The 19043-nt window shown below is 41.3% G+C and overlaps 1 long non-coding RNA gene across 1 annotated transcript; it reads right to left on the minus strand.

Annotated features, from left to right (window-relative positions):
- Positions 1–7305: 7305 nt before the first annotated feature.
- LOC116074583 lies at positions 7306–18651 on the minus strand. The gene is made up of 2 exons (XR_004112219.1): positions 18512–18651; positions 7306–7671 (listed from the first exon to the last, which is right to left on the minus strand). It is a non-coding gene; the product is annotated as an uncharacterized LOC116074583 (long non-coding RNA).
- Positions 18652–19043: the final 392 nt, after the last annotated feature.

A 19043-nucleotide genomic window follows, 5' to 3' on the forward strand; every position in this document is an offset into this window, starting at 1 on the left:
ACCCTCAGAGCTCCCAGGGTCTCAACCACCAACCAAGGACTGCACATGGTGGTTCTGATTGTTCTGGCTGCATGTGTATAGTAGAGGATTGCAAATTCAGTCATCAATAGGAGGAGAGGCCCTTGGCCCTGTGAAGGTTCTGTGCCCCAGTGTAGGGGAATGCCAGGGCCAATAAGTGGGAGAGGGTGGGGTGGCAGGCATGGGGAGGGGGGAGGCAACAGGGGTTTGTTCTTGTTTTTGTTTGTTTGTTTGTTTGTTTTTTGGAGGGGAAGCTGGGAAAGGAGAAATTATTATTTATCTAATAAAAAAATAAAAAAAATAGAACAATGACAGGGACAATTTCTGGTTCCTCAGAAGAAATCAGGGCAGTGGTACACTTCAGGGTACATATCTCAAGCAATCAAATACACCCAATAGCCAAGCTATCAAATCAATCTAGGTGCCCATCAGTGAGTGAATGAATAGATAAAATGGATTCTATGTATAAATGGAGTTTTATTCAACCATAACAAAGAATGAAATCATGCTATTTATAGAAAAATCAAGGAAACAGGGAAGCGTTTTGTTAAGTGAAGTAAGCTAATTGGTGGAAGGGTGGGGGTGGCATATGGAATGAGAGAGACAAGAGACAGAGGAGGGGCCCTGAGGAAGTGTGCTAGGAGAGCTGAGTACAACCAAGGTGCACTATGGGAAGGTTTGGAGCTTTCACAATGAAACCTCTTTCTTTGCAAAGTTAGTATACATGTAATAAAGGACAGTGAAGCTGAGAGTGGTAGCTCTGTGATCATGTTCTCCATGTCCGGACATGCACAGAGAAATAAAAGTTTGTTTCACTTATGAATGCCTTTTATAAACAATAGAAATTATTATTGTTTTAAAAAAGATTAGTTTTATTCATTTGTTTATTTCTTTATTTAATGTATATGTATATGAGTGTTTTGCCTGCATGTGTATGTGTGCACCATGTGTGTGCAGTGCCTGAGGAGGACAAAAGAAAACCTAGACCTGGAATTATGGAATGTTATGAACTGTCATGTAAGTGCTGAGAATTGAACCTGGATCCTAGCAAGAGCAGTTCTTAATATCTAGCCCATCTCTTCAGCCCCTATTTTATTTTTTTGAGACATAACCTCGCTGTTTATGGCTGGCCTGGAATTCCTTCTGTAATCCAGACTGGCCTTGAACTCACAGACATCTACCTGCTTGGGCCTCTCCAGTGCCCAGTCTTATTTTATTGTCAATTATGTGTTTATATGTGTCTGCACATGTGAGTACAGGTGCTCATGGAGGCCAAACAGGGGAATGGATCTGCTGGAGCTGAAATTACAGACAGCTGTGAGGAGCCTAACATAGGTGCTGGGAAATGAACTCAGTCAGGTCCTCTGAAGAGCAAGCAGTGTGTGCTCTTGGCCATTCGGGCTCAGCAGGAGAAATCATTAATTACATCTCAACCTTTGATTACAGTTAATGCTTGGTGACAAACCAGTTCACATCATGTCTTCCTGCTGCTTGGTCAAGTGTGACGACTGCTCTTATAAAAAGCACAGTGTAACTGAGGTTGAAGCTGAATTAGCTAAGTTTTTTTGGAAAACCATTCTTATTTTAAAGAAAGACTGAAAACAGGCTACAGGATTTGGCAGATATTTTCTGTCACTTCAAGGAAAACAACTGACAGTAGTTGTTGCCAATGATAACAGTTGAGCTTTCAAGTGAACATCGTAAGTTTGGAAGATTTTTGTATCTACTACCATGAGCCTGGCAGATTCCTTACATGAGAAACTTGTACAAATGAGATTGATGATGAAGTTACTCAAAGTATTAACATTGGGGAGTTCTGTAGAACTCAGTGAACTATTGTTTTCAAAATGACCTTTTCATGAGCTTACGAAATTATTCATAATAAAAGATCCAGTCCCAGTGCAAGAGAAAACAATGGCTATTTAACATCAGTATGTGAAGTTTATTGATGTGTTTCCAGGTTCTACATTATGACTTATAAGAAACTACTAATTACCAAGTTTAAGTATATCATCAAGAAGTCTGTCTAGCATGGCCTAAAAGGGCTATTCAGATACTCTTTCTCCAGTGCGACGGTTTGTGTATGCTCAGCCCTGGGAGTGGCACTTTTAGAAGGTATGGCCTTGTTGGAATAGGTGTATCACTGTAGTTGTGGGATTTAACACCCTCACCCTAACTGCCTGGAAGTCAGTATTCTGCTAGCATCCTTCAGATGAAGATGTAGAATTCTTAGTTCCTCCTGCACCATGCCTGCCTGGATGCTGCCATACTTCCTGCCTTGATGATAATGGACTGAACCTCTGAACCTGTAGCCAGGTTCAGAGCCTAATTAAATGTTGTCCTTTTAAGAATTGCCTTGGTCATGGTGTCTGTTCTCAGCAGTAAAACTCTAATTGCAGTGGCTATTCCTGGTTGTCAACTTGATCTGGGCTACACCTTCTTCTGGAGACCTACATAAGGACATTGGAAGAAGGAAGATTTACTCTCTCTCCTTCCCCTGCTTGCCTTTTGGGACTGAGCAACTGCTAGATCCTTGAGCTTCCATTCACAGCTGCTGCTGACCATTGTTGGAAGTTGGACTACAGACTGTAAGTCATCAATAAAGTCCCTTACTATATAAAGACTACCCAAAAGTTCTGTGACTCTAGAGAACCCTGACTACTACAGAAGCTGGTACCAGGAGTGGCTCTAGAGGAGCAGAAGTATAAGGATGAATCTTCTAAAAATCTGGAGTTGGTTTAATAATTCACCAGCACCTTCAGCTACTGAAACCTCTCCAGATTCTCTCCCTCCTGGGAGCTCAGAGTATATTGAAGACCCATGGTTGAAACTATATTTCAATCTTAAAGAAGCTAATGCCTTTGATTATTTTGATGAATTAGGTGGTTCTGTGTACAAAACTTTCTACAAGATGGGGAAAAAAATCCGAAAATTATTTTGCTGTCCTGTTGCTCTTAGTATCTCAGGAAAAAATGGTGAAGGAAAAGAAGGAGTTGTGTGATAAAATCGCACGGCTCCTGACACAAGTAAACAATCTAAAAGTTGCTAAGTGTGTCCTTGAAGAGAATCTTCTCTCCAGCAGCCATAGAGCTCAAGTTGCAGAAAATCAAACTGAAGCCCTCATTATAAAGTTGGCTGAATTACAGGGAAATTCAAGTCTCAGCCTCAGAGGGCGTCAGCGGTTAAAGTAAGGGCATTAGTTGGCAAAGAATGGGATCCTATAACTTGGGATGGGGATGTGTGAGAGGACCCTGTCATGAATATGCCTAACATGATGCAACTATTCCTTGTACAACCATAACACATTTGTACATTTACAATGGGGCAATGTCCCTTGAGAACATTCTTTTAGTGTCTCAACTTAAATACCAATTGATGTTAAAGAAATTAGAAGGAATATCTCTGCATGCCCCATACCACTGTACTCCTAAGAATTTCACTGAGGTAGATGGTCCTTGAATTTTGATTGGATTTATTTGCTACTAAGGAGTCAAAGTGGTTACTACTTCCTGCTCACTTGTCCAATCAGCATAATATAGTGCACCAATAGAGTGCACCAATGTGATACTTTGTGGAAGAGACAAACTATCAAGATACCTTCTAACTAAGTGGGAGAGTTAATATATCCTTGAGGCAAAACTTTAAAGGTATATGACTGGCCTTGCTACTTGAATGCAATTGCTTCTGGTGTTCCTTATGGACAGGTATTGAGAAGAAGGGATTTGCAGATCAATAGCTGCATACCAGGTACCAGGAGATGTGTTAATTTGCTCAAGTAACGAAACTACATCTGGTATAGCAGCTGCAATTGGAGTTACTACCTGATTTAGTTTTCAATAGTCAACTGTCATTCTCCATGATCCATCTGTCTTCTGCACTGGCCAGATAGGAGAGTTAAAAGGAGATGTGGTGGGAACCACCACCCCTTCATCTTTCAAGTCCTTGATAGTGGCAGTAATTTCTGCAATTCCTCCAGGAATATGATACTGTTTTGTTTTCTTTGGCAGAGGCAACTCTAAAGGCTTCCATTTAGCCTTTTCAACCATAATAGCCTTCACTCCACAGGTCAGGGAACCAATGTAAGCATTCTGCCAATTTCTGAGTGTATCTATCCCAATTATACATTCTGGAGCTGGGGACATGACCACAGGATGCTTTCAGGGACATACTGGGCCTACTGTGAGTCAGACATCAGTCAAAACTCCATTAATCACCTGTCCTCCATAAGCCCATACTTTAACTGGGGGGCCACAATGTTTCTTGGGATCTCCTGGGATCAGTGTCAATTCAGAACCATTATCCAATAGACCCCGGAAAGTCTGATTATTTCCTTTCCCCCAGTGTACAGTTACCCTTGTAAAAGGCCGGAGGCCTCTCTGGGGAAGAACTGGAGAAAGGCTAACAACGAAACTTTTAGGTGTCTTATCAAGATCCTTCCTCAGCGGAACCTGGCCACCCCTTCATTCAGGGGGTTCTGGATCTGCAAACTGGCTCAAGTCTGGAAATTGATTCACTGGCCGAGACTGCCTTTTGCCACAATCCAGTGTAGCCTTTCTTTCATTTGTTTGAAAAATTTTCTGCTTATACGGATCAAACAGATATGCAATAGGCTTCCTATCTATTTCATGCCTGGAAACACCATGATTGGTTAGCCAGTACTAAAGGTCTAAATGAGTCATGCCATTATAAATTTCACCTCTCTTGTACTGACCATTCCAGGTTATATCATTATAAACATTATTTTGTCTACACTGTCCATTCTAATAACTATGATCACCTTGTCTCTTGAGATTCAATGCTGCCACCTGGCCCTTGTTACCTCAGGGCCCAATTAAACTCATTGCATTTAATTCGTCTAATTGAGCAGCAGCATCTCCAACCCTAAGGTCTGGCACAAGGAAAAGGGCAAGAACAAAACTCTTCAATTGTGCTGGTGCCCCTCTCACCAGTTTGCGTCTTATAGGACTGGTGAAGGGCATATCTTCTGGGCCTTCCCATTGTGGAGGATTAGGTTTTATAAAACATATCACTCTAGCATTGCAATTTCCCTAAGTCTTAAAATCCCTTCGTCAACACTAAGCCAAGGGACATCAGGCATCTCTAACTCCTTTTCAGTTGGCCATCTTTTGATAAACACTTCAACCAACCATTCAAACAAACTTCTGACATTTATTTTTAACTGTGCAAGCTTCTATGTTAAACCTAGAATCTCCACTCAAGAGCCCACGTCAATAAACTCACCCCTGCTCTAGTTTTATGTTCCTTTCACCATTATCCAATACCCTTAAAATCCATTCCCATACATATTACCCAGGCTTCTGCTTGAATGAATTAGTAAACTCATTAAGCTCCTTTGTAGTGTAGTGAATTTCCTCATGGACCACCCTTTTTCTAGGAGCCTGTTTTGCCTTGAGTCTGGTTATGGGTCTAGAAGAAACTATTGGTGGGCCTTGAGAAACATCAGTATTGTCTTATCTGGCATTTTCTTCAGTGAATGACTGAAGGCTGGTTTATCAGACTCTGGAGGATTAATTTCCTCAGGTGGGGAGAGCATTATTTCAAGGGGTGGGGCTGGGGGTACTACTTCCTCAGGTGGGGCAAACCCTTGAGAATCTGAAGATTCCAAATTCTCAGTTATAGACAGTAAGTTATAATTGGATTGATTTGTCAACAATAGTGAGCCACAGCATTTTTACAGCACATTGCACTAACTGTAGGTGCCTCAGAAGCCTGGTTTGTTGTTGTTGTTGTTTTGTTTTGTTTTATTACCATCACTCCCTTGAGATCATGTTGTTAGAACCCTTTGCTAGATTCCCTTAGGTGATGTATCAATCAAAGGTGCATACAATAATATACTAGTGTTTTTTAGCCTCCTTGATCCTTTTTTTCTCAACTTGACATAAGATAGTATTGTGTGGGAAGAAGAACCTCAATTGAGAAAATATGTCTATCAGAAATGTCTCCTATAGGCAAGTTTGTGGGCCATTTTGTTGATTAATGATTAATGTAGAAGGGCCTAGCCCACTGAAGATGGTGCCAGTCCCAGATCAGATAGTCCTGGGAGGTCTGAGAAAGGTGACTGAATATGAGCCTTAGGAGCAAGCCAGTATGCAGTGTTGTGTTCTTCCATGATTTCTGCTCCAAGTCCTGCCTTGAATTCTTGTTCTGACTTCCCTTCATAATAAAGTAAAAACTGTAAGCTGAAATAAACTGCTTCCTCCCCAAGTTACTGTTGGTCATGGTCCTGGATCCCAGCAATAGAATACAAGCCAAGACAGATTCATTTTAAATGCTTTAATAGGCATCGTTCCTTATGACACAGCAGAGCTTTATGTGATTAAAATATCATTTGGCCAATGTCAGCATTGGGGGCAGAAAAGGAATGGAATGTACAGTGTATTGGCTGGTTTTGTGTGTCAACTTGACACAGGCTGGAGTTATCACAGAGAAGGGAGCTTCAGTTGGGGAAATGCCTCCCCTCCGTGAGATCCAGCTGTGGGGCATTTTCTTAATTAGTGATCAAAGGGGTAGGGCCCCTTGTGGGTAGTGCCATCCCTGGGCTGGAGGTCTTGGGTTCTATAAGAGAGCAGGCTGAGCAAGCCAGGGAAAGCAAGCCAGTAAAGAACATCCCTCCATGGCCTCTGCATCAGCTCCTGCTTCCTGACCTGCTTGAGTTCCAATCCTGACTTCCTCTGGTGATCACAGCAATGTAGAAGTAAGCTGAATAAACCCTTTCCTCCCCAACTGCTTCTTGGTCATAATGTTTGTGCAGGAATAGAAACCCTGACTAAGACAACCAGGTTAAAAATGTGATTGAAAAGCTTTGTTCTAAGATCATGATCAAAGGCAAGAATGAGGGTGGAGGGGCATTCAGAAACTTCTTAAAGAAAATTCACACAGCATATACTGCTTACCTGCCATGGCTGAGAACTGAGTAGCAGGATCACACTTAGCTGGAAGGATGCTCGCCTCACCTAAGCTTGAAGATAAGTGGGACTAACACTGAAAGCAAAAAAGGATCTATTGCATGCTAGGCTGAGGCATAGTCCAGAACCTCTTTTTGAGCTTTGATGGGGCTGTGTATTTCCCCCCCATGGAGTTATTCTGTCTTTTGATCTTTCTTTCCTGAGTCACCCAAGAACTGTCCTTCCTTCTTTCCAGTGTCTAGCATCTTTGATAGTTTATTCCACTCTCTTGTCACAGACAGTGAACCTGAAGTCGGCACCACAAATTCAGAAATTAATAAGCTGCTAGGTCAAAGTCAAAAGGCTAGTAGAACACCCTTGATACATCTTTCCTCAAATATTTATTATGAAGAAATGCCATTATGAAGGAAAAATAGTGACTTTCAAGTGGAGAAACCTGGCAGACAATATTTAATCACATAATCAAGGGGAACATTACCATAATCAGAAACATCTACATATGGTGCACAGGGATGGCACAGCTTCTATGAGGTATTTCTCCACGCTGCAGCCTTGAGTAACAATGAGGAAGTCTACAACAATCCACACGGAGGACCTGCACGGAGCGGAGGCAATCCACGCGGAGGACCTGCACAGAGCGGAGGCAATCCACGCGGAGGACCTGCACGGAGCGGAGGCAATCCACGCGGAGGACCTGCACGGAGTGGAGACAATCCACGCGGAGGACCTGCACAGAGTGGAGGTACCTGAGGCATGGATCTCGGAACAGAAAAGCTTACAAAAAGCCCATGTAAGGTCTCCAGCATCACTAAAGCAAAGTTCGTTTCCTGCTTCTGATGCAGTTCTACGGATGTCACTATTAAAGAGGACTACCTGGGTGTGGTGATTGATACCGCAATCCCAGCATTCGGGAGGCAGGGGTAAAGGAAGAGTCACTCAAGCCAGCCTGACTTACATATGGAATTTTACTTTACCCAGGGCTTTACACAAGGTATCATCTCAAAAACATCAATCTTGTTTCTACAGAGGAGAGAGGTTGGGGTGGAGGGGAAGAGGAAAATGGAAAGGGGGAGGAATATAGAGGGAAGGAGAAAAGGTGGGGAGGGAGAGAGAGGAAGGGAGGAGAGGAAGGAGACAGACAGAGGGGAAGGAGGAAATGGAGACTTTTCAGAAGCTGAACTGAAGCTGATGGTCCAGGACAGTTTGTACTTACCCCTCTGAACCTCAATGTTCCCAACTGGGAGAATATAACGATCATTTATGGGATTGTTAGAGGATTTCGTAAAACATAGAAAGTTGTGCTTGGACAGACAGCTCAGCACTTAAGAGTGTTTGCTGCTTCTGCAGAAGACTGGAATTCAGTTCTAACAGCCATGTTGGGAGGCTCATAACTGCCTGTAACTTCTGCTCCTGGGGATGCGATGCCCTCTTCATAGTCACCTGTACACACACATTCTCTCTCTCTCTCTCTCTCTCTCTCTCTCTCTCTCTCTCTCTCTCTCCCTGAAAGCAAAATCAATCTTTATTTTTTTTTTAAAGATTAAGTTTCTGGAGCCTAACAAATGTTAAATAAATACCCATTATCTTACATTGAAAAGAGAAACCTGGAGTCTTTTTACCATTTAAGAAAGCTTAAGGGAAACGTATGTAAGTGTTTGTACAGTGCTTCAAATATACCACATATGCTCCAAGTCAAGTCACCATTAGTGACGGTAAGGTCACCATGGTGCTACCGGCTTTAACTAAACTTACAACACTGTTGGGGAATGTAATTTAATTGAGACACACTCTAATTTGGATTAAGGCTTTTTTCTAATTTAATTCCCCATGCCTTATATTTTCACATAGTTGTTAGTCTATAAATTATTAATTTAGTCGCTTTGTTTGATTATATTTTTCTGGCACTGCTCATCAGTGCTAACATGGTTAAACATTGGTCTTAGTGGTTGCTGAAAGCAATGTGATGTAGGAGGAAATACTCCAATGACCCAAAGCTAATAAAAACAGTGACTTGTTTAAAAAAAATTGTTTCCTGATGCAAAGCTAGGCTTCTGGACTGACTCCCTTCAGATGCTAGGCTTCTCGACTGACTCCCTGCAGATGCGAGGCTTCTGGACTGACTCCCTGCAGATGCTGCTTTTGGGGCTCTCCTTGAGGAGTCTCTTTTTAAACAAGAGCTGGAACTGAGGATGCCCTAAAGGTCTTTCCTGCATCCCTGTGCTCCTGGCTTTGCCCATGTGGACCAGTGCTGTTTACAGTATGGGCTGCAGATTTGTGCCAGTTCCAAATTACTTCTGGTCTACAATAGTAGCTGGAAAGAAATGTGTATAAACACGAATAGTAATTTGATGGGGTTGTTTGTTGAATGAATTAGAAAGAGTTCCTATATTTAATATTTTTAGCTTTTTCATGCCTTCCCATTAAGTTATTGTCATTGTACTTGACAAGCATGTTAGTCTGTGGCAGATTAGAAAAAGAAAGCACAGTATCTTATATCTGCCCTGGAGAAACACTGGTCTGTAGCATCAGGCTTGTCTGGCAGTAGACTCTTTCAGGTAATGTGTAGTTGAAAGTGTTCAGTCAAAAGGCTGGGCAATCTCACCAAGCACTGAGCATGTGATTTAAAACAATTTAAGTTAAACCTGCTAGCTGAGCCCCGGTGTACAGGTATATATGCTTCATAAAGTTCTCTTTTTCTTCTTATGCTGCTGTTGTACCTTTTTATCTTTTCTTGTTGTTGTTGTTACTATGCCTATTAAGCCAGGAATCCCTCGGGAACAGGCTCCAACAGATTAGATCCTTCAGCCTGTGCTTGGCTGGCAGAGCAGGCTGGAGCATCAGCTGAGCCCTGTTACCTTTCTCTTTGACTTGACTTTTTCTGATCATCTCTTCCATGTATTCCAGAAAGTTCTCTTGGCTCTTAGAGTGCTTAGCATGGTTAGTATACACATTTGTTCTCTTGGCAAAGGTTTTGCCCTTAACTTATTTGTGTACAACAAAGACATCAGCATGCTGAGTGCCACCTTAGGCTCCTCCAAAATCTCCATGGAAACATTTACAGGGCTTCCTTTTGAATACTACTCATTCCTGCAACATTCACAATAGCATCGCCTTTATTGTAGATTCACATACATGTGATCAAAACAACAACACAGCTACATGGTATCTAAAAGTTCTAGAGGACATGTATTATTGGAAGGTGTTAGTCCCTAGAGGAAGCTAATCTCTATAAAAATTCTTGACATTGTGGACCTTATCAAAGGTTGGCATGTGGGATAGAGTATTTATTTAGGGGGTTGGAGACTTTTAATGTGTGGTGTTCTGGGATTATAGTAATACCCACAATTCTCTACTTCTCTACTGACTGACCACCACTTCCCATAAGGCCTATAATTTATCTACCTTCTACAATATTGCTGAATAAAATCTTAGCAAAATGAAATAGCTATTATTGTGTTTCTCTAATGCTTAAAAATCCTCCAGAGACTCTCAACCACCCATGTGTGATAAAGTCCAATCTCTTGGGTTTCTGTTCTGAATGTTCTATGGTCTGGTCCTGGGTTTCTGTTCTGAATGTTCTATGGTCTGGTCCTGGGTTGTTTCTTCGGTCTGTGCATGGCTTCCTGCCTGTTTCTTTCCTTGTCTCTTAGGTCTCTGAAGAGCCTGATCATTTGTGATTTGCCTTACAAAACATTCTGCGGACCCCCAAATCTATCTGGGCCACATGAGGACCCCCCAATCTATCTGGGCCACATGAGGACCCCCCAAATCTATCTGGGCCACACTGACCTCTCCCTTCTCCTTGTTGCCTGCTCACTTTGGGAATGACCTGAACTTATCCAGTAAGGTGTGGGAATGAACTCCAGCCAAACCCAGAGAGTTTGCCCTTCAGCTGACAAATTGCAAGTATGATGTTGGGTAGGTGCTTTGGGGAACTGCTCACAGTAAAGACACAGTGAATACTGCACTCTGGTGAACCTCTGGGAGATGCTGGAGAAGTGACTGGAAATGCCAAATTGTGAGGGGCAGTGCTGCTAGGGGGTTCTTTCTGTAGCAGCTTCCTGGTGTCCCTCTAAGAAAAGCTCCACTGGGGTATGTGATTCAGTTAGCTAAACCATCAGCTGGTTAATAAATGGCATTTAGACTGGCCAGAGGATGATCAGGGGGTGAGAACTAATGTTTACTTTGTCACTGGCATTTGACTTATGCCTGTATGCTCTCCTGTCAGACAATCAGGTTACGAAGTCCAATGTGAAGTATCGTTGGCTTGATTAAATGCAATGTCATGGTTCTAAAGAAAATAAAGGCCCATACAAACCCATTACTTATTCTACAGCAGTAAATGAGGCATTTGGTTGCATGATGTCTGATACATGAAAAGGATCTCCCTCATTTGCATTTAACAACCCATTACTTGCTCAAAATTCTATCAATGGTTGTGTTTATTGCAGTAACTTGGTATATTGTTGATGCCAGAATATAATTCATTAAATTCAAAGTATGTTCAATTTTAATTCACTTTATATTGCTAGTTCAATTACTGAGTTTCCCCATTGTACCTTACTCTAATATCAGTAACCATGTGGTCCAATCATTCTGACTTCTTTTAAAAAATTTATTTATTTTAATATTTTGTATTAATGTTTTTGCCTCCTGTATGTACCATGTAAGTGCTGGTGCCTGCGGAGGTCAGAAGAGATCTTTTGGAACTGAAGTTATAGATAGTTGTGAGCTACCATGTGAATGCTGAGAATTGAACCCAGGTCTTCTGCAAGAGTAACAAATGCTTTCAAATACTGAGCCAATCCTATACTTCAGGCTGGTCTTATACTTGTTGTGACCTTAAACTTCTGAACCTCTTCCATCCACCTCCTGAGTACTAGGCTTGCATGTATACATGCTAAGCAGGTACTCTACCAACTGAGCTATAGTCCCCAGCCCTTCATTTTTTTCCTTATGAAGAATCTCAGTGTCACAGGGGTCATCTGAATTGTCTAAAGCTAAAGCAGTCTATTGGTTGAAGTAGACCTGGAACCCAGCATCTAGCTTCATTTTATGAATAAATATGAGGATTTGTGACTTGAAATGGGCAACTTTCTGTTTTCTGAATTTATTACTGAGGAAGGTCTTTTATGGTACCTCTGAGCTGTCTCTAGCACAGAGATTACGCACTTTGACTGCTGCATACTGATCGCTCTTCCAGACAAGCTGGATTTAGTTTCCAACACTGGTGTAGCAGCTCACAACTGTTTGTAACTCTGGTTCCAGGGTATCAAACACCCTCCTCTGGGCTCCATGGGCATCAGGCACACACATGATTACACTGCCTGCTCACGAGCAAAACAAGGCATAAAAATAAGCAAAACAAACTTTAAGAATAAAGACCTTTAGTGGCATAAACATATTTTAGTATACATGTTTTGCACTAGGTTTTGAAACATATGAAGCAAAATGTCTTCTCTTATGAACAAATGAGAGTGAGTTGGAGATGAGCTGTCTGGGTTATCTGGCAGGAGAATGTCAGTTTGTGATCTTGATTCAATTCTTTGCTGGCTTTTGTTGTTTTAATTACTACCAGCACCCTTCTCTGACGTGGAGTAATTTAAGCTGTCAAATGATCACTCAGTGTTTGTCTTGAGAAGGTGACAGATTGGAGTTGATGGGAGGCATGAACTTGCTTGTAGTTAGGAAAGCAAGGTATTAGAAAAGGCGTGCCTTTCATGACTTATGTGGAGGCTTTGCTGGAGAAAGTGCCCCTCTAGTCATCTAGTCATGAGCTACTTCCTCAACTGCTGACTCCCTGACCTTCTCACCCAGCTCTGGCTTTGCATTGGGAGGAGGCCACTTCCTAGGCTCCGGTAATGGGGTGCAAGTGGGATAAGCTAGAGCTTTTAGCCAGTGCTTTAATTTCGTTTTCCTTTCTGGGAGCTATAGGACCTGGGGTGGGGAAAGTAGGTTATGGAAGGGCCCGGGTACCTGGCACATTCCTGGAGATGTGCCTGCTAATTAGGATCAATTCCTCCAAACTCAGGGCAACTACAACTCAACCTTACTTGTGTTGAGTCTCCATACATTTTTTTGGTTTGTTGTAGCAGTCAATATTCTCCTAAGTAACAGAGAGGGTCTGCTTCTAAATAATTTCAGTTCCACGTGGAAGATGGGTACTCACCTAAAAATTATTAGCATGTATTTTTACAAAATATTTAATATAATTGAGTATGCCAAGTGTTCAGAGAGGCCTCAAATTTTCCTGAGATTAATAGAGCAAAATGCATTGAGACACTTGATGAAGCATCTAATAAACAAATTACTACTTGTCTAAATTTTGCTGATATCATGCTGTTCACTTCCAAATAAGTTCATGTCTGATGTTAATATCCTGTGTCGATGTGAAAGATGCTGTTCTTCAGAAATAGGCTGTAATTTTTTATAGGCTCTGTTCATTTCACAGTTGTATTTCTTTGTATTTCACCTCTTTCTAGAAGAATTTGCAATGAGGTATAAAAAATGACTTAGCAACAAGGTTAATAAAATAGAAAAGCAGGATGTAGAAAGAGGAATGAGGAAAATATGCTAACTGTAATTATCCTCATGGCTGCTGTGATGGAGTTTCAACCTTGGGTCTAAGCTTTTTTGGCAGGCTGGTAGGAGAAAGTATGATAAATTACATATCAGGCTCAACAAAGAGGAAGTGTGCTCCTGCCCCAGGGGAGGCTAAGCTTTGTGTAGTTTCAAAGTATGCAAGAAATAGTCCTCAACGTTTTTCATCTCAGGGGAGCAGGACCCACTAGGAAACACAGCGGAATGGATTTGAACACAATCTCCAAGTTGAATTCTGTAAAATGCATTCTTAACGGCAGGGGGAAGGAGATCAGCTGCTGGACTAAGTCACTGCTGAAGCCTGTCTCAAGACTGTCTTTCTGTACATCTTGGCTTTTCAGAACCTAGGTACAACTTACAGTTTCTTACAGTCATTTATTAAAAAAAAAAAAATCAATTTTTTTTTCATTATGTGTGAACTTAGATCAAGCGATACTTTCAAAGGCACTGTGACTAAGTCTCATTAGCCAAGGTTAGCTGATATTTAAAGGTGATGATTTTCTTTGCTAGGGAATTTGGACTTGTAGATGTATGAGATACATTATGGTAGATTTGGGATTCATAGGTGGGTTTTTAAGGTAACACTCCTAATTGAAACATAAGAAATCCTGATTGTACATCTTTAAGCACAAATATTTCTCCATTCAGCCTACTGTGCTTTCATTGTCTAGGGAAAACTACAGTTGGAGATGGTCTCATCTGAGAAATAAGAAGGCTGAGGCTCAGGCAGGTCCACGATCCAAAGGCTGTGAAAAGAGAGTTTGAGCAAGAAACCTAGTCACATGATGGTGAGCTTATTTTCAATACTTAGGCCTTATTCATCTACTATTAAAAATAATTCAGCGTAATTCAGCCAGCCAGAATTGAATACTAGTGACAGAAAAAAAATCACTCCCAAACTCTTTCTGTATCCCCTAAAATTCTTAATTTTATATTTCCTGAAATCCTTGATCACTCATCAAATACAGATAAGAAAAGCAAGAGAATTAAAGTACAAATACTGAAATGAGAATTATAATTATATTAATATCTAGTAGAATAATATTATTCTTAAAGTAGGTGGTAGAGTGTATTGCTTTTTCTACTCTCTGAAGATTTCAAAGCACTTAACATTACCTTAAAACTCATTAAGCTAGTGCTGAATCAGATATCGAATGTTATAACTTTATTCTTATTATTTATTTAGTACCATCAAAGGAGTTAGTTCTCACTGGGAATTGATAGTGCTAAAGGATGGAATAGTTCATATTCTACAAGGACAAATACCATTTAACTAACACTATCATTCCAAAGATAGCCAATAAGAATGTAGGAAATATTAGCAAGTCACCCATAAAGGTCTTTGTAATGAGGTAAACAGATAATTTCTAAAGTATGCAAATGCTTATTGCTTTGATTTGATATGTGTCACCATACAGAAGTAAAGGAGTTTATTTGATTATATTACTTAAGATAGTAAAGACAATGAAAATGGTTTACCAAGTTAAAGCAGAATTTTGTGTTAGATTTTTTATTACTGTAGCAAAATACATTAATGATATTTTGGTAATATCTCTCTATATTATATATAACAACTAATGATAGTCTAATGATAGTCAACTTGAAAAACACACAAAGACTTATTTGGCTCCTGGTTTGGGGTTTTTGGTTCCTGGCTTGTTGGCCTTGCTGCTTTTGGGGTTGTGACATGGTGAAACTACATGCTGGGAAGCCAAGAAGCAGAGGAAGAAATGAGAGACAGCATTCCAATATCTCTTGAAGGCAGACCCTCAATGCTCAAATCTTCCATTAAGCCTCACCTCTTGTGTGTGTGTGTGTGGTGTATGTGTGTGGGGTGTGTGTGTGGGTGTGTGTGTGTGTGTGTATGTGTGTATGTGTGATGTGTGTGAAGGTGTGTGTGTCGGGGGGTGTATGTGTGTGTGAGGGGTGTGTTACATGTACATATGCACACAGGTAGAGGCCAGAGGTGGACATTGTATCCTGCTTTAGCATCCTCTGCCTTATTTCCTTGACACTTAGGTCTCTCACTGAAGTTGAAGCTCGCTTTCAGCTAGACTAGCTGACTCAGCTCCCCACACTCAGCTTTGTGCGTGGATGCTGAGGATTCAAACCCAGGTTCATGCTTGCATCTTATCTTCCAGGCTAGCTACCCAGCAGCTGTGGGCCTAGCTCTTAAGGCTCTACCACCTCCCGCTAGTGTTAAGCCACAAAGCCTTTAACATGGGAGTCTTTGCGGACTGTCAGAATCTACACCATAACAATTTCTCTTTGAGTTATCCACTGTACTATAAATTATTTCTTGATTTTAAATGTAGGAATGCTCTATTTTTAAAAAGTGAATAATATTTTAGGTTGGCTGTTGTCTTCCAAAATATATTTCATTGTTTTTATACATTTATATAGTTGATTTTGACATTAAACATATTGGCATTAATATGAGTTGTATTTCAGTATAAAAACTGGCTACCTGTTTTCTTGGATTCTGTTTTTCTTGATGGAAAATTTGCCAGAATTTGGCTAATTTAATTAAAAACATTAATCCATTAGAACATAGAAAAATAAATGGATTGTCTATTTGTCTCTGGCTAAGTTTCAATCTGAATAATTAACTGCTAATTATAGGCTTGTGTACACAGTCTAAAGATTTTTTTTATGCTCAAAATTAAATTTTCAGGTACTTGCTTTCAAATCTGACCACCTGGGTTCAATCCCTGAGATGCACATGATAGACCCACTATTGCAAATTGTATCCTGACCTCCACATGTGTTCTGTCACACACACACACATATACACACACACATACACACACACACACACACACACACACACCATGTACACACACTCTAAAAAATTAAAATTTCTACTACCTCTTTTTTTCTTTTATTGAAAAAAGATATTTTTCAAACCATACATTCTAATTATGGTTCCCCTCCTCCATCCCCTCCCAGTCCCTACCCATCTCCCTCCCATTTGGATCCATACCCTTTCTATCTCTCCTTAGGAGGCAGGGGAACAGGCATTTAAGGAATGATAATAAAATAAAATAAGACTAAAACAAACAAGTCAGAACAGGGATAAAACAAACAGAAGAAAAAGAAACAAAGAGAAAGCTTGAAAAACCACACAGAGACACAGTGACAGAGACACATGCCCCTGCAACAGGAATCCTCACACAAAACTGGAAGCTATAATATATATACAAAGGACCTGTAAGGCAAAAATTGAAAGCAAAATTCCCAGACACATCATTATGAAAAGAATGAATCTCCAAAGATGCCCAGAATTCCTTTTTTTGTTGGCATGTCCTGCTGGACATGGGGCCTGCTCTTAAGAGGGGTTTGTTTCCTCAATGAGACTCCCTTGGAAAGAACTAATTTTCATTTGCTAGTGGTTATTGTGTCTAGCTTCTGGATTAGGTTTGGGGAAAGTGTGTCCACTCCTCTCAGCCCTTGGAATCCTTGTGGTAGTTTGAATGGTTTGACACCCATAACTCAAGTGTTTGAATACTTGGCCCATGGAGGTTGGCACTATTAGGAGATGTGGCCTTGGTGGATTAAGTGTGGTCTTTTTGGAAGGAAATGTGTCACTGTAGGGGGTCTCTTAATGCTCAAGCTCTACCCAGTATGGAATTAGAGACTCCTCTTGACTTCCTGGGGAAGATAGTCTCTTGGTTGCCTACAGAGCAAGATGTAGAATTATCAGCTCTTTCTACAGCACCATATCTGCCCACACACTGCCATGCTTCTCCCCATGATGATAATGGACTTAACCTCTGAAACTGTAAGCCAGTCCCAATTAAATGTTTTCTTTTGTAAGAGTTACCTTGCTCATGGTGTCTCTTCACAATAAAACCCTAACGAAGACAACCATACCTGGCTAGTTTTGTGTCAACTTGACACAAGCTAGAGTCATCAGAGAGGAAGGAGCCTCAGTTGAAACTAAAAAGAAAAATACCTCCATGAGACCCATCATGTAAGACATTTTCTCAATTAGTGATCAATGGGGGTAGCCCAGCTTATTGTGGGTAGTACCATCCCTAGTCTGGTGGTTCTGGGTTCTATAACAAAGCAGGCTGAGCAAGCCAGGGGAAGCAAGCCAGTAATCGGCACCTCTCATGGTCTCTGCATCAGCTCCTGCCTCCAAAGTCCTACCCTGTTTGAGTTCCTCTCCTGACTTCTTTGGTGATGAACAGCTATGTGGAAGTATATGCTGAATAAACCCTTTCCTTCACAACTTGTTTATGGTCTTCACAGCAATAGAGGCCCTTAGACAAACTCTGCTGTGGGAAATATTAAGAAAAGAACTGGCACGTTCTCACTCTTGTGCCCTGGTGGCCTGGCAGGTCATGCACTGGTGGGTAATGGTAAACCTGTTTTTATCCTGTGGAGACTCTGACTCAGTGCTCAAAAATCTCTCCACCCAACTTGCTAAGTTACCACTTGCAAGTTGCTACCGTGATAACCCCGCTTCAAATCCTTCACAATCTTTGCGGTGCACTTCAGGCAAACCCACTCTGCCTCTGTATCTTTCTCTCTTGAACCCAGACAAGCCACCACTTGAAGGAAAACACAACACAACCTTAGTTCAGAAACAACAGTAACTCAATCGCTGGGCGAAGCAACTAAAATCCTATTCTTGTAAGCCTTATTAAATCTAAATCCTCCAGGGGCGAATCCTGGAGGATTTGCCATTGAAACCAGAAGATACTTGTAGCTACATATTGTCCTCACGCTATGCCTGTCCAAAATGACCTAACTCTTTTCTGCTTCCTCTCTTCCTCTATCTAACCCGGAAGTCCCTCCTTCTCTCCCAGTGATTGGCTCCTTTATTCATTAGGGGATTGGTTCACAAGTCACCTGAGTATGTGACTCACTCCTTGTCTGCAGCCCCTCCAAGGAGAGCAGAATTAGCATCAAACTACAAACAGCACCAGGCCCATCCACAACAAGACTCCATCTGTGCATACCTGTGTACATCTTATTCATGTTACCTCAGTCTCTGTGGGTTCTTAAATTTGTCCATCCTGTTGTGCTTAGAAGGCCTTGATGTCATTCGAGTCCTTCATTTCCTCTGGCTTTTATACTCTTCTGCTTTCTCTTCTGTAGAGTCTCTGAGCCCTGAGGGGAGGGATTTGATGGTGTCATCTCATTTAGGGCTGAGTGTTCCAAGGTCTCTCACTCTCTGCACTGAAGTGGAAATTTCTGGTTGTGTCATGTGCTGCAGGCTCATATGATATTTTGCTGAAGCAGACTCACATGTGATGCCTGGAGAGAATATAAGTAGGACTGAACAGACAGTGACAGGTACTTGCATAGCTAGCCATGCAACTCTTTGTTGATATTGTGTCTTCCCTGATCTTTACTTCATTGAGAGAGGCATGGCAGAGAACTCCTGGCATCCCACATGGTCCTGGCTGCTCCTACTGACTTGTGCCAATTCAGCAGAGGCCTGGCAGTTTCTGCTGGATCATAGCACTGGACTGCTGGCATCATGACAAG

Source organism: Mastomys coucha, unplaced genomic scaffold, assembly GCF_008632895.1.
Source record: "Mastomys coucha isolate ucsf_1 unplaced genomic scaffold, UCSF_Mcou_1 pScaffold3, whole genome shotgun sequence".
NCBI lineage: Eukaryota > Metazoa > Chordata > Mammalia > Rodentia > Muridae > Mastomys > Mastomys coucha.